This window comes from Capricornis sumatraensis, chromosome 2 (genome assembly GCF_032405125.1).
Source record: "Capricornis sumatraensis isolate serow.1 chromosome 2, serow.2, whole genome shotgun sequence".
In the NCBI taxonomy this organism is placed as follows: Eukaryota; Metazoa; Chordata; class Mammalia; order Artiodactyla; family Bovidae; genus Capricornis; species Capricornis sumatraensis.
The window spans coordinates 84,833,725-84,858,338 of record NC_091070.1 but is presented as its reverse complement, the minus strand read 5'-3'; the positions used below and the strand labels follow the sequence as shown (position 1 = coordinate 84,858,338).

Genomic DNA, 24,614 nt, shown 5'->3' with positions numbered 1-24,614 from the left:
TCATTATCACTAAACACATTTGTGAGCCTGATAAACAACCTTCCTTCCCAGGGAGGACTAGCAGGCTTCCCAGGAGTCCGTAAACACTGCCCGCCACCCATCACGTCCCCGGGGAAGCCTTGACTGGCTACGTGGACATCAGTGCATCGTTTCCCAAAGCAGCAAATCTCCCCAGGCTGCAGGAGGCCCAGGGAAGATGGGAAGATGGAATCACAGCCCCTCCAGCTCTTCAGCTCTGCATTGTGAATTCCGGGGATAATGTATCTTCTTTTCTCCCCTGATTGCTCCTGAAATCTCCTGCCTGTTTATCAAATCTGAGTGCTTCACTGCACTTGGCTCTTTAGCTCTGTCTGTGCGCCTCTTCTCTAGAAGAGGGAAACAGAGGCGTGCTCTTGGGGGACTTCCATCCAGTGTTGAGGACAAGAAGGCCAGTTTCAATGAGGCTGTCCCCGTGTCACCAGGGGAGCAAGCAGATGGGTGGGCTTTTGGGACATGAGGCAGGAGGGCCTCAGAAAGTACCTGACACCCCTGTCTAGGCTGGACTGAGGCTAATCTCCCAGAAAGGAAAGTCCCCTCCTCACACTCCACTCTCCCAACAGAACCCGGTCAAGTGAGCTGAGGCGCATTCATTCATTCACTCCACAGGTATAGCGCCAGGTAACAAACAAGTATGGTGCCAATGCAATGGAGTAAATGCCAGCACAGGGCCTCGTGAGCTGCTGTGGTGGCCAAAGCAGAGGGGAATCAAAGTTAGGGGTGGAGAGAGATGTCCCCTGACCTTGATCTTGGAGGAGGCATGGGAAATGGGTGGAGGGTGTATTTGTACACAAAAGTCCAGGCATGTTCAAAGGCATAAAGGTGTGACTGTTTAATCTTAGGGTGACTGGATGGCAGGTCAGGAGCATAGGTAGGGAGGGAGTCAGATATCACTGGAGGCTGGGCTATGAGGAGCTACTCAAAGACGTACAGCAAGGGCCTGGCAGGGTCATGTTAGAAAGACCAGTGTCTGCAGTGAACGAACTGAAGGGGAGGGCACATGCAGGCCGAGCAGCTGGTGGAAGAGGACTTGGCCGAAGGCAGAGGCGGGGATGGACTGGGGAGCGGGAGAGAGGTGGATACAGGGCTGAGGGGTGAGCTCGAAGTCTTCCCACGCGATACCACTCAAGCTGAGGCACAAAACCTGTTCAAACCAGCCCTCATAAAAGGAACATTGGTGGTCAGGATGGAATGGCAACGCCAACCCCAGTTCAGGATGGGTCAAGTTGGGAGTGAAGCTACCCTTTCCTTCTTTTTTAAAAAAGGTGGTGGTTTTTTTTTTTTTTTTTTTTTGGTTGTGAAGCAAGGCATGCAAGATCTTAGTTCCCCGACCAGGGATCAAACCTGTAGTGGACGCAGAGAGTCCTAACCACTGGACTACCAGGGAAATCCTTGTCCTTTCCTTCTTGAGGATCTGTGTGGTCTCTTGACACATCTCTCTTACCACGAGGTATCAGGACCTCTCACCCTGAGCAGTAGTCTCTGTGTCCCTTCAGATTCTCCAGACAGAGCACTTGAGTGGCCCAGCTCACGTCCTTCCTGCCAGGTATGGATTGGCTGCCTTGGGCTCAGGGTCCACGTCTGATCCCATCAGCCGTGGCTGGGGTTGGGGAGAGGCCTGGTACTTATAGGATCACAGGGTTAGGAGCCGTGACATGCTCCCCAGAGGGGTGCAGGCAGGGCAGGCTGTGAGCGAGCCTTGGGCCATGACGGCCTTTACCTATGCCTCTATTTGATACCGTGTGTTCAGATCCTGCCAAAGCCTTTTCACTCTCTCGTGGTCCCACGTGGTTCAGCTGTGTGTGCGTCATTTCCAGCTAGCCTGAGAGCTCCCCGAGACTGGATCCTTCCTCCACCACCCTCACATTTCCTACAGAGCCCTTGGAGAAGAGCTTAGTAAGCAGCCATACATAAAGACTTTTTGCCCCATCTTGGGTTCTATTAAAGAAAGAAATGTCTTTTTTTTTTTAACATGAAAAAAAAAATTTTTGGCTGCACTCCACAGCATGTGGGACCTTAGTTCTCTGACTAGGGATGGAACCCACACCCCCTTGCATGGGAAGGCTGTCTTAACCACTGGACCACCAGGGAAGTCCCTCCAGTATTATTTTTAGTTGCTTTACTATTTACTTAAGATTTGCAGTAGGATAGTTGTCTCTTTGTCAGGGCCTCACCCTGTGAACAGTAAGGAGCGAGATAACCTGACCCCAAAATCCTTCCCTCTTCTCCTCTGCAAGCTGACCCCTGACTTTGTGCTGGGCAACCCCAGGTGATATGACCAGATTAATTAGTCCTGAGGACGCTGATGCAGCCACGTGCCTCTTCTCTCAGGTGATGGTGAGAATCCGCTGGGGATTCTGGGAAAGTTTCCTTTTCCTGATAAAAGGAGCAGGAGAGGCTGGTACCATCTCTCTCTCGTGCTTCCTGTCTTGGTTGAGATTTCCGGCCATCCCAAGTGATCCTAGGACCAGGAGGCAGAAGCCAGTACACAGGGTGAGTGGAGGACAAAGGTAGAAAGGCCCGGGCACTCCAGGCTGCGTGGAGCCTCTGCCTGCACCAGGGCTTGCCTTCTTGTTCTAGGACAGGAAGTTTCTTTTCTCTGCTCTGTCCCCAGCTCCCAGAACAGTGCCAGGCACGAAGTCACCTCTCAGTAGTTCTCTGTGGATTAAGGGAATGTCTTTATTGTTTAGACCACCGCTAGGAGCTGTGTTGAAAGTGAAAGTCGCTCAGTCGTGTCCAACTCTTTGAGACCCCATAGGCTATACACTCCATGGAATTCTCCAAGCCAGAATACTGGAGTGGGTAGCTGTTTCCTTCTCCAGCGAATCTTCCCAACCCAAGGATGGAACCCAGGTCTCCCGTATTGCAGGTGGATTCTTTAGCAGCTGAGCCACAATGGAAACCCAAGAAAACTGGAGTGGATAGCCTATCCCTTCTCCAGCAGATCTTCCTGACCCAGAAATCAAACCAGGGTCTCCTGCATTGAGGCATATTCTTTACCAACTGAGCTATCAGGGGAGTTGTGTTACTTACAACTAAACATATTCCTAACTGATTCAGTACCTGTAAAAATCTGTGTATGCTAAGATTCTAAGTGTAGTAGGCTGGGTGGACCCACAAGCTCAGGTGGCATCCTAAAAGCTTGAAAAAAGATGCCCCTGGCCCTCAGCCTTCCTCTGCATAGAGTGGGGATCACTTGCCCTTCTATCCCCTTCAATTTGCACTTATACCCCTTCTTGTTCCTCAAGGGAAGGGCAAGGTTGCTCATTATTATTATTTTTCTTTTTTTGGCTCATTATTTTTTACAAGTCAGTATTTTTTTGGCACCACCCGTCAGCTTCTGGCCTGGCCCTGACTCCCAGAACTAAGGAGACAAATAGGATTCAGCCCTTCCTAGGAAGGAGACTGCAAAGCCCCACCAAACACTAGGGGGTGGGGAGCAGAGAGAGGGAGACTTTCAAGTCATTTTCTGCCCCCTGGCTCCAGCCTTGCATTATCCCTACCGTAAGTCATTAACCTGCTAATTACCAGCCAGTTACCTCTGCTGAAGCTACACTTCTAGTCTTTTAAACCTTTCTCCTCAATACACAAAGGGCCTGACAACCTCAATTCCCCACCCCTACCCCCCAAGCTACCTTTGATGGGGACCTAAAAAGTCTCTCTGCACACAGGTCCTACACATACTCTGGCACCCCCTCCAATGGGTGCTGAAGGGAACCTCCCCCAGGAGGCTCCACAGTCACTTGTCGCTTGTAAGTCAGCAGGGAAGTGAGTTGTATTATTTCTACCAAATGGGATGGAGAAAGTAAAGATCATGAAATGACGAGCTTTTCTGAGGTCCCCCCTGCAGACCTGAAACCTGACTTTGTAATAGCCCCATTATTTTTGCATCCAGCTGAAACAGGAGGGAAGCGGGCAGGGCACAACCTTTAAAAGAATGGCATAGCCATAGGACATGCCCCAAACTGGTTACGACTAGCTAGGTTCAAGATGGCGGAATATGACTTTCAGGAGACCTTGAACCTCATTATACACTCATTGTAATACATTAGCATCTAAGCGACCAACCTCCAGTGCTGTGACAGTTCTGACATTGACCATAAGAGGTCAGAAAGTGGGCAGTAGTCCAATTCCTAGAAATCCTGCTTCTTCCCTGAAATAGTTGGAATAATCCTCTCAGTCATTAGCCTAAGGAATTACTCAGACCATAAAAACTAACAATCCCATATTTCAGGGCCTCTTGACTTCTGAGATGGCCCACAGTCTATGGAGTATGTGTATGCTAGTCACTCAGCTTGTTCCCAACTCTTTGTGACCCCATTACTCTCAGTTCAGTTCAGTTCGGTTGCTCAATCGTGTCCAATTCTTTGCAACCCATGAATCGCAGCACACCAGGCCTCCCTGTCCATCACCATCCCCCGGAGTTCACTCAGACTCACTTCCATCGAGTCCGTGATGCCATCCAGCCATCTCATCCTGGGTCGTCCCCTTCTCCTCCTGCCCCCAATCCCTCCCAGCATCAGAGTCTTTTCCAATGACTCAACTCTTCGCGTGAGGTGGCCGAAGTACTGGAGCTTCAGCTTAACATCATTCCCTCCAAAGAAATCCCAGGGCTAATCTCCTTCAGAATGGACTGGTTGGATCTTCTTGCAGTTCAAGGGACCCTCAAGAGTTCTCCAACACCACAGTTCAAACATATTCTTTGGCGCTCAGCCTTCTTCACAGTCCAACTCTCACATCCATACATGACCACAGGAAAAACCATAGCCTTGACTAGATGGACCTTAGTCGGCAAAGTAATGTCTCTGCTTTTGAATATGCTGTCTAGGTTGGTCATAACTTTTCTTCCCAGGAGTAAGCATCTTTTAATTTCATGGCTGCAGTCACCATCTGCAGTGATTTTGGAGCCCCAAAAAAATAAAGTCTGACACTGTTTCCACTGTTTCCCCATCTATTTCCCGTGAAGTGATGGGACCAGATGCCATGATCTTAGTTTTCTGAATGTTGAGCTTTAAGCCAACTTTTTCACTCTCCTCTTTCACTTTCATCAAGAGGCTTTTTAGCTCCTCTTCCCTTTCTGCCATAAGGGTGGTGTCATCTGCATATCTGAGGTTATTGATATTTCTCCTGGCAATCTTGATTCCAGCTTGTGTTTCTTCCAGTCCAGCGTTTCTCATGATGTACTCTGCAAAGAAGTTAAATAAGCAGGGTGACAATATACAGCTTTGATGTACTCCTTTTCCTATTTGGAACCAGTCTGTTGTTCCATGTCCAGTTCTGACTGTTGCTTCCTGACCTGCATACAGATTTCTCAAGAGGCAGGTCAGATGGTCTGGTATTCCCATCTCTTTCAGAATTTTCCACAGTGTATTGTGATCCACACAGTCAAAGGCTTTGGCATAGTCAATAAAGCAGAAATAGATATTTTTCTGGAACTCTCTTGCTTTTTCCATGATCCAGCGGATGTTGGCAATTTAATCTCTGGTTCCTCTGCCTTTTCGAAAACCAGCTTGAACATCAGGGAGTTCACGGTTCACGTATTCCTGAAGCCTGGTTTGGAGAATTTTGAGCATTACTTTACTAGCATGTGAGATGAGTGCAATTGTGCAGTAGTTTGAGCATTCTTTGGCATTGCCTTTCTTTGGGACTGGAATGAAAACTGACCTTTTCCAGTCCTGTGGCCACTGCTGAGTTTTCCAAATTTGCTGGCATATTGAGTGCAGCACTTTCACAGCATCATCTTTCAGGATTTGAAACAGTTCAACTGGAATTCCATCACCTCCACTAGCTTTGTTCGTAGTGATGCTTTCTAAGGCCCACTTGACTTCACATTCCAAGATGTCTGGCTCTAGATTAGTGATCACATCATCATGATTATCTGGGTCATGAAGATCTTTTTTGTACAGTTCTTCCGTGTATTCTTGCCACCTCTTCTTAATATCTTCTGCTTCTGTTAGGTCCATACCATTTCTGCCCTTTATCGAGCCCATGTTTGCATGAAATGTTCCCTTGGTATCTCTAGTTTTCTTGAAGAGATCTCTGGTCTTTCCCATTCTATTCTTTTCCTCTATTTCTTTGCATTGATCGCTGAAGAAGGCTTTCTTATCTCTTCTTGCTATTCTTTGGAACTCTGCATTCAGATGCTTATATCTTTCCTTTTCTCCTTTGCTTTTCACCTCTCTTCTTTTCAAAGCTATTTGTAAGGCCTCCCCAGACAGCCATTTTGCTTTTTTGCATTTCTTTTCCATGGGGATGGTCTTGATCCCTGTCTCCTGTACAATGTCACGAACCTCATTCCATAGTTCATCAGGCACTCTAGCTATCAGATCTAGTCCCTTAAATCTATTTCTCACTTCCACTGTATAATCATAAGGGATTTGATTTAGGTCATACCTAAATGGTCTAGCGGTTTTCCCTACTTTCTTCAATTTCAGTCTGAATTTGGCAATACGGAGTTCATGATCTGAGCCACAGTCAGCTCCCGGCCTGTTTTTGCTGACTGTATAGAGCTTTTCCATATTTGAACTCTAGCCCTCCAGATTCCTCTGTCCATGGACTTCTCCAGGCAAGAACACTGGAGTGGGTTGCCACGCCCTCCTCCAGGGGATCTTTCCGATCCAGGGGCAACACCCATGTGTCTTACATCTCCTGTATTGGCCGGTGGGTTCTTTACCACTAGTGCCTCCTTGGAAGCCCCATGAAAACACAGGATACTGGCCCCAGATAGCTGAGGTGTGCATCAAAGGAATGATTTCAGTGAGCATCTTCCCATATATAGAAAAGCATTAAATTCCTTGAGATAATCTGGCTTTCTTTAATTAATGATAATCTTCTGACGGTCTGACTACCTGGTCTTTGTTGCCAAACTCCTATATATCCTGGCTGCCCTCTCACCTCCTCGGAGAAGTTCTCTCAGGATTAACTGAGATGCTGCCTCGCTGCTTGACATCCTAAAAACTTCCTCCAGTAAAACATAACTCTCAACTTTTAGGTTGTGCACATTTTTTAAGTTGACAGAGGGGTGGCTGGAGGGGTGGCTGGAGGGCTGGCCTAAGTTGAGACTCTCTCTCTCCTCCCATAGATTCTCAGGGCCTCTCTTTTTCCATGCACTCTCTCTATACTGTCTCTAAGCAAGCAGACAGGCCTTTCTCCATATCCTCTGCATTAGTGCCTCTCTGAAATACTTAGATATCAGTATTTGATGTGCATTTCCGGAGTTGTTTTACAGGTGTGAACCTGCCCCTCAGATGGAAGATGTTAACTAATTGATGATCACGAGCACATGGCCCCAGGCCTCCTGGAACCTAAGGCCTGAGACACAGCCCTGTTACCCCACCATCAGCCAGTCAGAGAAATGTGCGTGAACTGATCACACACCTTGTGATCCCCTCCCTCACCTGGCCCTTTAAAAATACTTTGCTGGAACCCCTCAAGGAGCCCTTTCAGGGGACTTGGGGTTTTTTGGGTGTGAGCCAGCCACAGCACGAACCACCCATTTCGTAGCATGGCCCTGAAACAAACATTTGTCTGCTTCAAACTCCAACGTTTCCGTTTGTTTGGCCGTGGAGCATGTGAACCTGTGCTAACATCTCTACATCACAGAGACCAGATTTCCTAGATACTGGCTCATGGCCTCCCCGAAACACAAAGGCAGAGACTTCCAGAAATTCTTGAGGCTTAGGCCCAGGGTCACTTCCACCTTATTCAAAACAAATCACAGACCAGCCCAGATCCAATGTGGAGGGACACCATGCAGGGTGTGGCCATGGGGAGGCCTGGTTCACTGACAGAATGCCCAGTGGCATTTCATTGAGGTTTGTCTGGTTTTCTAAAGCACCAAGATTTCTATAAAAGACTCAGCTCTCTCCTCTTCAGACTGCTTTTTTAAAAATCAACTATAAGAAACACATGTATGCACACGGAGCTCTGGGAGCATTGCCACCCTAACCTGTAAAAATTATAAAAATCTCCAAGAGGGTGAAGTTGTATGTTATGAAGGAGAGATTAAACACCATCATATTTAGCTGCTATTTATGAGATGTCTTACATGTGTTATTTCATCTGATCCAATCTTCATACCCATTTAGAGATGAAGACACTGAGACTCAGAGATGTTATGTCATCTGCCCAGAGTGGTGGAGCTAGGTCTCTCCAACCCCAAGACCCTTCCATCATACCAGACAGAATCATTAGAGAATGGTGTAATGTTTCTAGTCTGCAGAAACAAGACCCTGAAAGGTGAAACTGACCAGGGTACCCCAATCAGGATCCTGATCCCTGCCTTGGAAGAGAACAGATGCAAAAGCAAGCACAGGGCCTGGCACACAGTAGGTATCCAGTAAACACAGGACCTAGCACATGATGGGTTTTCAGTAAACACAAGCACCACCTCTCCACTCCAAACCTATTTCTTCCACAGCTCGCCATCATGGGTTCCAGGCAGCAGTCATGATGCTGAGCTGTTGACATAATTGCAGACATAAGTGATTCACTCTGATTAGACGTGAAGTTAGATGGCCAGCTCAGAAGGGCTCTGCCCACTCCACCTTACTCTTTTCCTCGCTTGCATTTCACCCAACCATCTTGTGCTTTTTGAGAAGTCTGTTCCTGAAGAGCAGAGAAAAGTAACAGATTGGTGCATTGACTATGTGTGGCCAAGTGATTTATTTGTAATGTGACTAAACAAGATGCGCACCTGCCTGTGGAAACGCGATCACACTGAGTCATCAGGGATTTGGATGGCTGTTTAGGCAAGAAGAAGACAGGAGACAGAGGAGAGAAGGAGAACAGAAGAGAGAGGAGGGGAGGGGAGGAGAGAAGGAGAGGCCTGGGCCAGTTCCTAAAAGTTATGGTTTCAACAGCATCAGTGAAGCACCTGCAGTTGGGCCAGGTGTCCACAGTTAGCTTGACTGATGCCTAAAATTTCACAATTAGACTTTCATTCCTCTGGTTTAATCAAACACAGTATGTCCCCCACTAAAGCGTTAATGAAACAGAATCAGGGCGTAAAACTACATCAGCTGTTTCTCAAGGAGAACGCTCTTTTACAAAAGCAGAATTTTGTATGTTTTTTTTTCCCCTAGGCAGGGATGGGCATTAACCCAATGTTTGAAGGAGTCACCAGTGAGGGAATAAACGGGCAGAGAGGAGATTTGGGGGTTCTAGTTGTTTTACAATGTTGTGTTATCTTCAGGTGTACACAAGGTGATTCAGATACATATACATACACACACACATATTATTTTCCCTATAGGTTATTACAAAACTTTGAGTATAGTTCTCTGTGCTATGTAATAGGTCCTTGTTGGTTAACTATTTTATATATAATAGTGTGTATATACTAATCCCAAACTCCTAATTTATCCCTCCCCCTGCTTTCCCCTTTGGTAAGCATAAATTTGTTTTTTGTTTGTGAATCTATTTCTGTTTTGTTCAGAAATAAGTTCACTTGTATCCTTTTTTTAGATTCCACATATAGGTGATATCATGATATTTCATGGCTTTTCTTAATCATTGCAGCTGCCTGTATGGGGCCTTCGCTACCTAGGGCCGTGGGCACCATCCCATGCACGTGTTATTCCGTTCCATCTTCCCAGCAGATGTCCCTCTCTGCAAGTGAGGACACAGTGGCCCAGCCTTGACTTGTCCATCTTAGCACCCTGAAGGGAAGCTCCGGGCACTGCAGTTTTCAGTGGGACTCCCAGCACTGCCCGCAGCATCTGGCTCCAGGAGGCACTCGGTGCATCATCTGTCCACAGAGTGAAGCGTGGTGGAGATGGAATGTGGTGTGGGCTCGCTAATACCAGCACCCATGCCGTTCACCGTTTGCTGTAGCTTTCTCCCAGCTGGGCCTCTCCCTCCGCCCCTCTTCTGGCCAGAGTAGCATGAGAAATTCGTGAACCATGCCTTGGGGAGGCTAGTGTCCTCCGTCTTTGCTCCCTTCTCCAGGGCCCTGGCTCAGCCCCGATTACTGGACAGCCAGACCCTTCCACTTTGCCCTGCTGGTTGTCTCTTTTCAGATATTTGGTGTCCCCAGCTCAGCTGTCATGCCTTTGAGGGCAGGCACCGCATCTCTGCAGAGGCTCTTTCCGTGATGGACATGTACTTTAGAGTTGTAAGAGGGCCTTTCTTGACAGTGACATTTTATTTTTTAATTGAAGGATAATTGCTTTACAGAATTTTGTTGTTTTCTGTCAAACCTCAACCTGAATCAGCCATCAGTTCAGTTCAGTTCAGTCGCTCAGTCGTGTCCGACTCTTTGCGACCCCATGAATCACAGCATATCCCCTCCCTTTTGAACCTCCCTCCTATCTCCCTCCGCATCCCACCCCTCCAGGTTGATACAGAGCCCTTGTTCGAGTTTCCTGAGTCATACAGCAAATTCCCGTTGGCTATCCATTTTACATAGAGTAAAGTAAGTTTCCATGTTACTCTTTCCATATGTCTCACCCTCTCCTCCCCTCTCCCCATGTCCATAAGTCTGTTCTCTATGTCTATTTCTCCATTGCTGCCCTGAAAATAAATTCTTCAGTGTCATTTTTATAGGTTCCATATATATGTGTTATAATACAATATTTATCTTTCTCTTTCTGACTTACTTTACTCTGTATAATAGTTTCTAGGTTCATCCACCTCATTAGAACTCACTCAAAGGTGTTCCTTTTTATGGCTGAGTAATACTCCATTGTGTATACGTACCACAGCTTCTTTATCTGTTCATCTGTTGATGGGCATCTAGCTTGCTTCCATGTTCTGGCTGTTGTAAATAGTGCTGCAATGAACAATGGGATACATGTGTCTCTTTCAATTTTGGTTTCCTCAGGATATATGCCTAGGAGTGGGATCGCTGGGTTGTATGGTGGTTATATTCCTAGTTTTTAAAGGAATTTCCATACCATCTTCCAAAGTGGCTGTATCAGCTTACATTCCTACCAAGAGTGCAAGAGCATGTCCTTTTCTCCACAGCCTCTCCAGCATTTATTGTTTGTAGACTTTTTGATGAGGGCCATTCTGACCAGTGTGAGGTGATATCTCATTGTAATTTTGATTTGCATTTCTCTAATAATGAGTGATGTTGAGCATCTTTTCATGTGTTTGTTAGCCATCTGTATGTCTTCTTTGGAGAAATGTCTCTTTAGGTCTTTTTCCCACTTTTTGATTGGGTTGTTTGTTTTTCTGGTATCGACTTGTATGAGCTGCTTGTATATTTTGGAAATCAATCCTTTGTCAGTTGTTTCATTTGCTATTATTTTCTCCCATTCTGAGGGTTGTATTCTCACCTTGCTTATAGTTTCCTTTGCTCGACAGCAACATTTTACCTTTGTATTTTCTAATACCCTGACTGTGGTAGGCTTTCTGGTCAGCATCCCTCCTCTTATTCCTAGTATTTGGTTCAGCTGCAAAGGAGGGGGATGATGAAGTTGTAAGTGCAGGGAGGGGGGTCCATCAGAGCGGTAAATTTTTAAAGGTTGAGAATATTGTGTGTGGGCAGGGATGGGGGAATGGATATGCATATGCTGTGGGTGAAGTCTCTTTTGAAGGCAAATCATCAGTAAACAACAGTGGCTTAAAACAGAAATTTTATGTTTCTTTCATACAAAAATCTAAGCTGGCAGGACGTCCTGAGAAGAAGGGTAGCTTGGCTCCTTGAGGTTATCTAGAGGCCCAGATTCTTTCTATACATCATTCCACCATCCCCAAAGGTACCGTCTTCACCAGCTGGTGGAAGCTGGCTCCCACCACCACCACATCTGCTCTCCAAGCAGCATTCTCAACAGGGAAAGAGGAAATAGGCCAACGGCTACTTTTAAAAGCATGACTCAGAAATCTCACACAATAGGTCCCACTGGCTAGAAGTTAGTTACCTGTCTCCCTTGTCCGTAGCAAGGGAACGTGGGAAACACCTTCTCAAGCTGTGCCTAGATAAAACTAGGGAGATTAATTGCTAAAACAAATAACAGAGCAATATTTGCTGGGCAGCTTTAGACACATGGAGGAATTATCAGAATTAAAAGTGAACATGTCACTTGATCCAGCAATTCTAGTTCAGAAAGTCTGTTATAAGGATGCGTTCACACAACTACATAAAGATTATATAAAAGGCTAGTACTGATGGCTTTCAAACAAGTTTGCGAACTCTTTGACACTCCTCCCTTCAAACTGGCTGGAGTCGGTGACTGACTTCTAATGAACAGAATGAGGCAGAGATGACAACGTGTGACTTACTTACGAGGCTAGGTCTTAAAATGCATTGCTGCTTCCGTTCTCTCTTGAATAATTCACTCTGGGGGAAACCTGCTGCCATGCTGTAAGGACCTTCAATCAGCCTCGTGGAGAGGGCCACTTAGGGAGCTAGGAATTAGGGCTCTCCACCATCAGACAGCCAGCAGCGCACTCCAGTATTCTCGTCTGAAGAATCCCATGGACAGAGGAGCCTGGCAGGCTACAGTCCATAGTGTCATAGAGAGTCAGACACAACATGCTAAGTACCTTAACATGGCATGGCACCATCAGACATCACCCACTTGCCAGCCCTGGAGGGAGTCAACCCTCCAGCACAGTCAAACCTCAGTGACTGTAGCCCCAGCCAACATTCTGACTGCAACCCAATGAAAACCACGAAGCCAGAAGCCATCCAGCCAAGCAGCTCCCAAATTCCTGTCTGGCAAAAACTGTGAGCCATGTTGAATGTTTATTATAGTTTTAAGTCACAAAATTTTGAGATGATGTGTTAGGCATCCTTGTTTGTAGTAGCAAAAACCGGAAATACCAGAAATAATGATGAGAGGTTAGGGAGGGTGCTGTCGCCTGTGGGCGTGGGTCTGGGCTCCCCATGTGCACCCCTTCTGGTACACTGTTGTGTATATGCGTTGTGTACCCAAAGTGCCTTTCTGGACACATAGTATACACACAGCTGTGTATATATATGTATATATATATTGTATACACAAAGTGCCTTTGTGGACACATATACACAGTTTTTATATAGGTGCTGTCCCCTTTGGCTGATTCAATCAGCTGCTAGGTCACACGGCTCCTATTGTTAAATCAGTCCCCATAAACAGGTAACCCTCACTGATTTGATCAACATGCTGGTATCATGTGACACCTACATATTAAACCAGCCCCTAAAACATGTGACTCCCATTGATTAAATCAGTTCCATTAAATATCCTGACCCCCACTAAATCAATCATCCTTCTTAAATCTCCTGGCATCCATTTTACCAATCAAACCCCTTAGGTTTCCTGACCTCCATTAAATCCATCTGCCTTCTTAACTCTCTAGACACCCATTAAGTCATTCTACTTTCTTAATTCTCCTGTACCCCATTAAGTCAATGGGTCTTCTTTTTTCAAAGATTTCCAAAATAACAAAACATTTGAGATTTGAGACTAATGGGAAATTTTAAGTAATGGGAATTGGACTCTCATCGGGGTCTTCTGGGAAATCAGAAGCACCACCCCCTTCTGCAGCTCAATGTTTCTCCAGTTTAATAATCAATTCTTTCTCTGGACGCCATTGGTCAGCTGGTCACAGACATAGCAGTGAAGGGTGGTGTGAAAAAGCTGCAGTGCGCAGAGCTCACAGAAATAATGCCTGCACTTGGTGATAACTGGGTTTTGGAAGGTCTGGTGACAGAGGAAACACTTGAATGGTATGTCCTTCCGGTTGCTTCCCACTTCGTAGTTTTCGTCCTCTTAGACGCCACAGGGACGCTCATCAAGTTTGTGTTCGATCGGCCACCCATGCTTGTGATCTGAACGGTCGTGGAATTTGCAGTGGTCTGCAAAGCCACAAAAACCAATCTCCTGTACTCCTTACAAATGGCGAGCTGGTAATCCCAGCATGTGGAGATGCTGGGTAGCTCAGATGGGGTCCTTCCTCACCATTCCGGAGGAAGCAGTGCCCATAGACATATCCTTGGGCTTCATGTGTTTCTGACAGTTATTGATTATTAGATCTTATTAGATCTAATGATTATTAGATCAGACCATCCAAGAGATCATCTTCCTTGCCCCTCAGCTCCTCCTGGATCTTCTGACTGTGCTCAAAGATGGTTTGTGCGTCATGCTCCTTCTCTGTGTCTAGCGTGGACAGCTGCTGCTGCTGGTGGTGCTAAGTCGCTTCAGTCGTGTCTGACTCTGTGCAACCCCATAGACAGCAGCCCACCAGGCTCCCCCGTCCCTGGGATTCTCCAGGCAAGAACACTGGAGTGGGTTGCCATTTCCTTCTCCAATGCATGAAAGTGAAAAGTGAAAGGGAAGTCACTCAGTCGTGTCTGACTCTGTGCGACCCCATAGACGGAAGCCCACCAGGCTCTTCTGTCCATGGGATTTTCCAGGCAAGAGTACTGGAGTGGGGTGCCACAGCAGTGGCCCCCATATCCTCTGGCCCTATGGGTTTCGCTGAGCGAGTGGACATATAGACCATGCCTAGACACTTGGGCTCACTCTCCTCCTCCTCACTACTCTTGTCACCATATGCCACCTCTGTCTGCCACTGCCAGGGGCCTTCTCTATCGTGGGATTGTGGGGAGCTTGCTTCTTTTCCGGGCGGACCACAGGGTTCCCTTCCTCACTGCAGCTGTTCTCTCTTGACTCTTGGTTGCAGATGGAGCGCTTCCTGCAGCCTGCAGCCACTTTTTTGGCCAGGCATTTTGAAAAGAAAGATCTTTTTCACAACTGGTTTGTCCTCTTTCCTGGGGAAAGTTGCTCTGCCATTTTTAGAGTCTCGAGCTCCGAATCGGCGTGGTCTGCTGGGTGGCGCGGGCCTGCTCATCACTGCACTGTTGAGTGCTCAACTGTGAATTCGTGCAAAATCTGCAGCGGCAGGTGTTCTTAGTCTCCTGAACAACCTTAAAAAAAAAAAAGACCCCTTAAATCATGTAACTGCCTTTGATTCAATCAATCCCCTTAAATCAGCCTGGGGCGGGGGGGGGCTCTCCTTCTTCAGGGATGCTTGGGTAGAGTATAGTTGATGAATAATATCATGTTAGTTTCAGGTGTATGCAAAGAGATTCAGTAATACTTACACATGTATCTACTCTTTTTGAAATTCTTTTCCCATTTAGGTTTTTACAGAATACAGAGCAGAGTTCCCTGTACTATAGAGTAGGTCCTTGGAGGTTATCTATTTTGTTTTAGTGTTTGTTTTGGTTATCTATTTTAAATATTGTGGTATGTGTATGTCAGTGCTGGTCTCCCAATTTATCTTTCCCCTTTGGTTAACCCTTGGTAACCATAGGTTTGCTTTCTAAGTCTCTGAGTCTGTTTTATGAATTAGGTTTACTTGTATGATTTTGATAGCTTACCGTGAACAGGATTGGATTCCTGATTTCCGAAGAAGAAAATTCAGCTTCAGGATCAGGGACCAGGCTTGACCACTCAGGGCTCCAGTATGGCAGAAGTTTTATTACAGTGAAAAAGGACAGAGAATGCTTCTGATAGACATCGGAAGGGGGCAGAGAGTGCGCCCCTCGCTAGTGTTAGCAAGGCTTCATATACTTTGACCAGACCCACTCCCACAATATGCATCTTAAATTAACAAGATTAGGATCAACAGTAGAAAGATCTTACCAGACCCTATTTGGAACAACAGACTGGTTCCAAATAGGGAAAGGAGTATGTCAAGGCTGTATATTGTCACCCTGCTTATTTAACTGCTATGCAGAGTACATCATGAGAAACACTGGGCTGGAAGAAACACAAGCTAGAATCAAGATTGCCAGGAGAAATACCAATAACCTCAGATATGCAGATGACACTGCCCTTATGGCAAAAAGTGAAGAAGAACTAAAGAGCCTCTTGATGAAAGTGAAAGAAGACAGTGAAAACTGAGCAACTGAACTGAACTGAGAAGTTTCTTACGAAGGAGAAACATGTCCTCAAGCAGGATACATTGTTTTTATATAATCCTTCAGTTTCAGTTCAGTGGCTCAGTCGTGTCCGAAAGTTGTTCAGTCGTGTCCCACTCTTTGCGACCCCATGAATCACAGCACACCAGGGCTCCCTGTCCATCACCATCTCCTGGAGTTCACTCAGACTCATGTCCATCGAGTCAGTGATGCCATACAGCCATCTCATCCTCTGTCGTCCCCTTCTTCTCCTGCCCCCAATCCCTCCCAGCATCAGAGTCTTTTCCAATGAGTCAACTCTTCGCATGAGGTGGCCAAAGTGCTGGAGTTTCAGCTTTAGCATCATTCCTTCCGAAGAACACCCAGGACTGATCTCCTTCAGAATGGACTGGTGGGATCTCCTTGCAGTCCAAGGGACTCTCAAGAGTCTTCTCCAACACCACAGTTCAAAAGCATCAATTCTTCAGCATTCAGCTTTCTTCACAGTCCAACTCTCACATCCATACATGACCACTGGGAAAACCATAGCCTTGACTAGATGGACCTTTGTTGGCAAAGTAATGTCTCTGCTTTTCAAAATGCTATTTAGGTTGGTCATAACGTTCCTTCCAAGGAGTAAGCGTCTTTTAATTTCATGGCTGCAATCACCATCTGCAGTGATTTTAGAGCCCCCCAAAATAAAATCTGACACTGTTTCCACTGTTTCCCCATCTATTTCCCATGAAGTGATGGGACCAGATGTACAGAGGAGCCTTGTAGGCTACAGTCCATAGGGTCGCAGAGAGTTGGACATGACTGAGTGGCTTCACTTCACTTTTTGTGAGTGGTGTAAGATAGCAGTCCAATTTCATTGCTCTATGTGTGTTTATCCAGGTGTTCTCAACACCATTTATTGGAGAAACTGTCTTATCCACATTGGGTGCTTTTGGCTCCCTTGTCAAATACTAGTTGAGCATGTAAGATCTTCGTTTTCTGAATGTTGAGCTTTAAGCCAACTTTTTCACTCTCCTCTTTCACTTTCATCAATAGACTTTTTAGTTCCTCTTCACTTTCTGCCATAGGGTGGTGTCATCTGCATATCTGAGGTTATTGATATTTCTCCTGGCAATCTTGTTTCCAGCTTGTGCTTCTTCCAGCCCAGCGTTTCTCAAGATGTACTCTGCACCTAAGTTAAATAAACAGGGTGACAGGATATAGTCCTTAGTACAGAGTTTAAGCTGAGATGTTTTGTTGTGTAAACATCAGCTCTGGACTTAAAGAGAAAAATGTTTTATGTGACTGAGACTAAGGAATGTAAAAAAAAAAGTTTATCCTTTCTCTCCTCCTTGAAAACTCCAGACCCTTATCTCCTCCTTGAAAGCCCCAGACCTCTTTCTCCTTCTAGGGCACCCTGGACTTCTTATCAATCTATCTAAGAATTGACTCTCAATTTTTTGATTCCCTATATTCTCCATATAAATGATATTATACGATGTATGTCTTTCTCTGTCTAACTTACTTCACTTAGTATGTTAATTTCCAGGCCCATCTTTGTAACGGCTGAGTAATAGTCTATTTTATATTGTGCCACATCTTCTTTATCCATTCATCTGTTAATGGACGTTTAGGTGGTTTCCATGTCTTGGATATTGTGAACAGTGCTGCAATGAACTTTGGCGTGCCTGTATCCTGTGAATCATGGTTTTCTCTGGATATATGCCCAGGACTGGGATTCTTGCATCCTATGATAGCTCGACTTTTAGTTTATTAAGGGACTTCCATACTGTTTTCCACAGTGGCTCTACCAATTTACATTCCACCAACAGTGTAGGAAGGTTCCCTTTTCTCCACACCATCGACAGCATTTACTGTTTGTAGACTATTTGATAATGGCCCTTCTGACAGGTGTGAGGTGATATCCCTTTGTAGTTTTGATTTCCATTTCTCTAATAATTAGTGATGTTGAGCATCATTTCACGTGCTTCTTGGCCATCTGTATATTTCTTTGGACATACGTCTTTATATCTTCTCCCCATTTTTGATTAGGTTTGTTTGTTCTTTTGATATTGAGCTGCATGAGCTATTAGTAAATTTTGGAGATTAATTCCTTGTTGGTCAAATCATTTGCAAATATTATCTCCCATTCTGTGGGTTGTGTTTTTGTTTTGTTCTAGATTTTCTTTGATGTGCAAAAGCTTTTCAGTTTAATTAGGTCCCAATTGTTTTGTTGTTGTTATTTCCATTACTGTGGGAGAGTAAAAAGCCTCTTGCTGAAAGTGAAAGAGGAGAGTGAAAAAGTTGGCTTAAAGCTCAACATTCAGAAAACTAAGATCATGGCATCTGGTCCCATCACTTCATGGGAAATAGATGGGGAAACAGTGGAAACAGTGTCAGACTTTATCTTTTTGGGCTCCAAAATCACTGCAGATGGTGATTGCAGCCATGAAATTAAAAGACGCTTACTCCTTGGAAGGAAAGTTATGACCAACCTAGATAGCATATTCAAAAGCAGAGACATTACTTTGCCAACAAAACTCCATTTAGTCAAGGCTATGGTTTTTTCAGTGGTCATGTATGGATGTGAGAGTTGGACTGTGAAGAAAACTGAGCGCCAAAGAACTGATGCTTGTGAACTTTGGTGTTGGAGGACTCTTGAGAGTCCATTGGACTGCAAGGAGATCCGACAAGTCCATTCTAAAGGAGATCAGTCCTGGGTGTTCATTGGAAGGACTGATGCTAAAGCTGAAACTCCAGTACTTAGGCCACCTCATGCGAAGAGTTGACTCATTGGAAAAGACTCTGATGCTGGGAGGGATTGGGGGCAGGAGGAGAAGGGGACAACAGAGGACGAGATGGCTGGATGGCATCACCGACTTGATGCACATGAGTCTGAGTGAACTCCAGTAGATGGTGATGGACCGGGAGGCCTGGCATGCTGCGATTCATGGGGTTGCAAATAGTCGGACACGACTGAGCACCTGAAGTGAGCTGAACTGAGGAGAGTAAAAATGTTGCTGCTATTTATGTCAGAGTGCTCTGTCTGTGTTGTCCTCTAAGAGTTTTATGGTGTTGTGTCTTACATTTAGGTGTTTAATCCATTTTGAGTTTGCTTTTTGTGAGTGGAGGGGCTTCCCTGGTGGCTCAGATGGTAAAGCGTCTGCCTGCAATGCAGGGGACCAGGGTTCGATCCCTGGGTTGGGAAGATCCCCTGGAGAAGGAAATGGCAACCCACTCCAGTACTCTTGCCCGGCAAATTACACGGACAGAGGAGCCTTGTAGGCTACCGTCCATGGGGTCGCAAAGAGTTGGACATGACTGAGTGGCTTCACTTCCCTTTTTGTGAGTGGTGTAAGATAGCAGTCCAATTTCATTGCTCTATACATGTTTATCCAGGTGTTCTCAATACCATTTATTGGAGAAACTGTCTTACCCACATTGGGTGCTTTTGGCTCCCTTGTCGAATACTAGTTGAGCGTGTAAGCTGGGGTTAATTTGGGCTCTGTTCTTAGTATATGTGTCTGTTTCTGTGCCAGTACTCTACTGTTTTTGTTACTGTAGCTTTGTAGTACAGTTTGAAATCAGGAAGTGTGTGAGTGAGTGAAAGTTGCTCAGTCATGTCTGACTGTTTGCGACCCCATGGGCTATACAGTCCATGGAATTCTCCAGGCCAGAATACTGGAGTGGGTAGCTGTTCCTTTCTCCAGGGAATCTTCCCAACCCAGGGATCGAGCCTAGGTCGCCCACATTGCAGGCAGATTCTTTACCAGCTGAGTCATAAGGGAAGCCTGGAAGTGTGTGATACCTCCAGCTTTGTTCTTTTTTCTCAGGATTACTTTGGCTATTTGGGGTCGTTTGTGGTTCACTATAAATGTTAGGATTTTTTTCTATTTCTGTGGAGAATACTATTGATATTTTGATGGAGACTGCTTTGAATCTATAGCCATTTTAGTAATATTAATTCTTCTGCTCCGTGAGTACAGATATTTTTCTATTTATTGTGTCTTTTATTTCTTTTCAGTAGTCTTACAGTTTTCGTTGTACAGATCTTCCACTTCCTTGGTTAAATTTTTTCCTAAGTATTTTATTGTTTTGATGCTATTGTGAAAGGGATATTTTTATTTCTTTTCATATATTTTATCCTTAGTGAATAGACATAAAACTGACTTCTGCTTATTGATGTTGTATGGTGCAACTTTACTGGCATCACTGATTAGTTTTAACAGTTGTTTTGGTAGAGTTTTTGGGATTATCTATATACAAGATCATATCACCTGCCTTTCTGTATAAGTAATACTTCCTGAAAGGATAAGTTTTACTTATTCTTCCCAATTTAGATGCCTATTATTACTTTGTCTTAGTTAATTACTCTAACAGGGCTTCCAATACTATATTGAGTAAGAATGGTGAAAATGGACATCCTTGTCTTATTCCTGATCTTAGAAGGAAAACTTTGAATCTTTCTCCATTGAGTATAATGCTAGCTATGCATTTGTTATGTATGACCTTTATTATGTTTAGTTATACTCCCTATGTACCCAATCTGCTAAGAGTTTTTATCATGAAAGGATGTTGTATTTTGTCACGTGGTTTTTCTGCATCTGTTGAGATGATCATGTGATAAAATATTTTGTTTCATTACTAAGTGTTGCATTTATTGATATGCATATGTTGAACCATCCTTGCATACAGGCATAAATCTCACTTGGTTGTAGTGCATAATTCTTCTTGAGTATTTTTGAATTCAGTTTGCTGACACTATGTTGAAACTTTCTGTTCCTGTATTCATTAAGGATATTGATCTATAGTTTTCATTTCTTGTGGTGTCCTTATCTGGCTTTGGTTTCAAGGTAATATTGGCCTCATAGAATGAGTGTGGAAGTATTCTCTTCTCAAAATTTCGTAAGAGTTTGAGAAAGACTGATGATGAGAAATCAGAGAACTCTCTCTCTTGCACATGCTGAGGAAAGGCCATATCAGGACGTAGTGACAAGGCAGCCATCTACAGGACAGGGAGAGAGTGCTCACTAGAAACCCAAATGGCTTAACTTTGACTTTGGACTTCCAGCTTCCATCAGTTCAGTTCAGTCTCTCAGTCATTTCTGACTCTTTGCGACCCCATGAATCACAGCATGCCAGGCCTCCCTGTCCATCACCAACTCCTGGAGTTCACTCAAACTAATGTGCATCAAGTCGGTGATGCCGTCCAGCCATCTCATCCTCTGTCATCCCCTTCTCCTCCTGCCCCCAATCCCTCCCAGCAGCAGGGTCTTTTCCAATGAGTCAGCTCTTCGCATGAGGTGGCCAAAGTATTGGAGTTTCAGCTTTAGCATCATTCCTTCCAAAGAACACCCAGGACTGATCTCCTTTAGAATGGACTGGTTGGATCTCCTTGCAGTCCAAGGGACTCTCAAGAGTCTTCTCCAACACCACAGTTCAAAAGCATCAATTCTTGGGTGCTCAGCTTTCTTCACAGTCCAACTCTCACATCCATACATGACCACTGGAAAAACCATAGCTTTGACTAGATGGACCTTTGTTGACAAAGTAATATCTCTGCTTTTTAATATTCTATCTAGGTTGGTCATAACTTTCCTTCCAAGGAGTAAGCATCTTTTAATTTCATGGCTGCAGTCACCATCTGCGGTGATTTTGGAGCCCCCCCAAAATAAAGTCTGACACTGTTTCCACTGTTTCCTCATCTATTTCCCATGAAGTTGTCATGCAAGTGTATGTTCCTCGGTTCTTTGTCTCATCACAACAAAGATTTGGAATGACGGACATTAAAGCCCCCTCAGCGTGTCACAGCTCTCAGGTCTTGGATAGACTGTGTTATAGCTCTCAGGTCTCGAATGGACCGTGATATAGCTCTTAGACAAATCAGTGTTACAGCTCAGTGTTACAGCTCTATTTTATTTGGAAAATAGCAGGAAAATCCATCTTCGAGGCATGAGGGCATGTCGATCCAAAGGCATGAGGAGAAGAGCACCCCAGCAAGCAGGAGAGAGAGAGAGCTAGCTTTGGCTCCTCTTTTTATATGTTTATCTCTCCCTGGGCCTGTCCTATGTAAATTGCGCCAGCCAGGAGTGTTGTTTGTTTTACCTGAGGTCCTCACTCCTTCTTTTGTTCTATTTTCACGGGCTTTTCCCTTCCTTGTCTTTTAGCTACCACCATTTTGGACTCCTTTTCCCTATTCTACCTGCCTAACAAAGTGATGGGACCGGATGCCATGATCTTACTTTTCTGAATGTTGAGCTGTAAGCCAACTTTTTCACTCTCCTCTTTCACTTTCATCAAGAGGCTTTTTTGTTCCTCCTCACTTTCTGCCATAAGAGTGGTGTCATCTGCATATCTGAGGTTATTGATATTTCTCCTGGCAATCTTGATTCCAGCTAGTGCTTCTTCCAGCCCAGCGTTTCTCATGATGTCCTCTGCATCTAAGTTAAATAAGCAGGGTGACAATATACAGCCTTGACGTACTCCTTTTCCTATCTGGAACCAGTCTGTTGTTCCATGTCCAGTTCTAACTGTTGCTTCCTGACCTGCATATAGGTTTCTCAAGAGGCAGGTCAGGTGGTCTGGTATTCCCATCTCTTTTAGAATTTTCCATAGTTTATTGTGATCCACACAGTCAAAGGCTTTGGCATAGCTAATAAAGGAGAAATAGATGTTTTTCTGGCAATCCCTTGCTTTTTCGATGATCCAGCAGATGTTGGCAATTTGATCTCTGGTTCCTCTGCCTTTTCTAAAACCAGCTTGAACATCTGGAAGTTCACGGTTCACGTATTCCTGAAGCCTGGCTTGGAGAATTTGGGGCATTACTTTACTAGCGTGTGAGATGAGTGCAATTGTGCAGTAGTTTGAACATTCTTTGGCATTGCCTTTCTTTGGGATTGGAATGAAAACTGACCTTTTCCTGTCCTGTGGCCACTGCTGAGTTTTCCAAATTTGCTGGCATATTGAGTGCAGCACTTTCACAGCATCATCTTTCAGGATTTGAAATAGCTCAACTGGAATTCCATCACCTCCACTAGCATTGTTCGTAGAGATGCTTTCTAAGGCCACTTGACTTCACATTCCAGGATGTCTGGCTCTAGGTGAGTGATCACACCATCGTGATTATCTTGGTTGTGAAGATCTTTTTTGTACAGTTCTCCTGTGTATTCTTGCCACTTCTTCTTAATATCTTCTGCTTCTGTTAGGTCCATACCATTTCTGTCCTTTATTGAGCCCATCTTTGCATGAAATGTTCCCTTGGTATCTTTAATTTTCTTGAAGAGATCTCTAGTCTTTCCCATTCTGTTGTTTTCCTCTATTTCTCTGCATTGATTGCTGAGGAATCCTTTCTTATATCTCCTTGCTATTCTTTGGAACTCTGCATTCACATGCTTATATCTTTCCTTTTCTCCTTTGCTTTTCACTTCTCTTGTTTTCAAAGCTATTTGTAAGGCCTCCCCAAACAACCATTTGGCTTTTTTTTGCATTTATTTTCCAAGGGGATGGTCTTGATCCCTGTCTCCTGTACAATGTCACAAACCTCCATCCATAGTTCATCAGGCACTCTGTCTATCAGATCTAGTCCCTTAAATCTATTTCTCTTCCACTGTATAATCATCAGGGATTTGATTTAGGTCATACCTAAATGGTCTAGTGGTTTCCCCTACTTTCTTCAATTTAATAAGGAGTTCACGATCTGAGCCACAGTCAGCTCCTGGTCTTGTTTTTGCTGACTGTATAGAGCTTCTCCATCTTTGGCTGCAAAGGATATAATCAATCTGATTTCAGTGTTTACCATCTGGTGATGCCCATGTGTAGAGTCTTCTCTTGTGTTGTTGGAAGAGGGTATTTGCTATGACCAGTGCATTCTCTTGGCAAAACTCTATTAGCCTTTGCCCTGCTTCATTCTGCATTCCAAGGCCAAATTTGCCTGTTACTCCATGTGTTTCTTGACTTCCTACTTTTGCATTCCAGTCCCCTATAATGAAAAGGACATCTTTTTTGGGTCTTAGTTCTAAAAGGTCTTGTATGTCTTCACAGAACTGTTCAACTTCAGCTTCTTCAGCGTTACTGGTTGGAGCATAGGCTTGGATCACCGTGATATTGAACGTTTTACCTTGGAAATGAACAAAGATCATTCTGTCGTTTTTGAGATTGCATCCAAGTACTGCATTTCAGACTCTTTTGTTGACCGTGATGGATACTCCATTTCTTCTAAGGGATTTCTGCCCACAGTAGTAGATATAATGATCATCTGAGTTAAATTCATCCCTTCCAGCTTCCATAGCTCTGGGGAAATAAATGCCTGCTGTTTAAGTTTTTCAGCCTATAGTATTTTGTTATGGCAGCCTCAGGAGACTGACCAATACAGGTAATACTCCCATTTCTTCTTTGTCACCCTCTCTTCATTGAGAGGTCTCAGAAAGCAGAGAGGCTTGGTTTTGCATATAGTTATGTACCCAGAACCTAGCAAAGGGCCTGACATACCACTGCACCCAAATAAATACATCAGCATTTGAAGTTTGCCATTCATACCTAGCAAGACAAACAGTATGAAGTAAAAATGCATACTTCATCCTGGCCTGTGCAATTAATTAATTTATTCCTTCACATTATTCAGGTTGTCGATATTTATTGAATTCCTCCTATGTGCCAGACAGATAACACTCAATATATGTTAATTCCCCTCCTGGTAAAATGGACTTGGTGTCTATCTAACTTTGCTGGAACTCTAAAAGGAGCCAATTAT

The 24,614-nt window shown here is 44.6% G+C and overlaps 1 pseudogene; it reads right to left on the bottom strand.

Moving 5' to 3' along the window:
* Positions 1 to 13,443: 13,443 nt before the first annotated feature.
* LOC138074443 (E3 ubiquitin-protein ligase RNF113A-like) lies at positions 13,444 to 14,759 on the bottom strand (annotated as a pseudogene).
* Between the last annotated feature and the right edge of the window lie 9,855 nt (positions 14,760 to 24,614).